Source organism: Seriola lalandi, unplaced genomic scaffold (assembly GCF_002814215.2).
Source record: "Seriola lalandi dorsalis isolate HSWRI2012SDOR001 ecotype SW California unplaced genomic scaffold, Sedor1 jcf7180002054861, whole genome shotgun sequence".
In the NCBI taxonomy this organism is placed as follows: Eukaryota; Metazoa; Chordata; class Actinopteri; order Carangiformes; family Carangidae; genus Seriola; species Seriola lalandi.
Genome location: NW_019525414.1, coordinates 104356 through 105514, shown reverse-complemented (window position 1 = coordinate 105514; position 1159 = coordinate 104356).

Genomic DNA, 1159 nt, shown 5'->3' with positions numbered 1-1159 from the left:
AGCTAACTAATCTTTCCATTTTTTCTGCAGTGGATATTGGAATCTCATATACAGACAGTGGCCACATCAGCCTGGGAAATAACCCAAACTGCAGACACCACAGCTTCAACTGTCCTGGAAGCCCTGATTTATCTATTCTATCCAGTCCTTCAGCAACATCCTTCCGAAACTGCACTACCTGTTCTCCGTCTTTCAAGTCTGCCTTGTACCACCTACCTAGACTCTTTACTGATTTTTCCCTAATTATTGGAATTTCCTCTTCGTCTATTACAAACTTCCTATCACTTAACTTCCCTCTGCTTATTGAGATACTTTTAGACTTACTAGGCTTGATTTTCATACTAGCCCACTTTAAGTTTTTATTATACTCTTTTCATACATGGCACCGTTGTAGTTATCAACGTCATGTCATCCATATAGGCCCTAATTGGTGTAAGGCGCATCCCATCCTGCCGCCTCTCTCCACCTACAACCCACTTAGAAGCTCTAATGATTACCTCCATCGCCATTGTGAATGCCAATGGAAAAATCGTGCACCCTGCCATAATGCCTATTTCTAGCCTCTGCCATCCTGTTGTGAAGCCTGCTGTGCTTAAGCACAGCCTAATATCTTGGAAATACGATTTTACTAAATTAACCACTACTCCAGGTACTTTAAAATAATCAAATGCCTCCCAAATAAGGCTATGTGGCACTGAACCAAACGCATTTGCTAAATCCAAAAATATGACATTCAAGTCTCTTTTCTCTGTCTTGGCTGCCTGAATCTGGTGCCAAATCATGCTAGTGTGCTCTAAACACCCTGCGAAACCTGGTATTCCTGCCTTCTGTACTGCAGTATCAATTAAGCTATTCCTTTCTAAATACAGTAACTAGTTAATCTCCGTGCGACTACGCTAAAGAAGATCTTCCCCTCTATATTTAGGAGAGAGATCATTCGAAACTGACTCAGGTCTGAGGATTCATTCTCCTTTGGAATAAAAACACCTCCTGCCCTACGCCATGCTCTGGGAATAACCTGTTTCTCCCAAACTATTCTTAATTGCCTCCACAAAAACTTTAGGATATCAGGTGCGCTTTTATAAACCCGGTAGGGGACTCCATTTGGCCCTGGGGCCGAAGAAGCCTTTGCACGCCTGACTACCTCCTCAACCTCCTT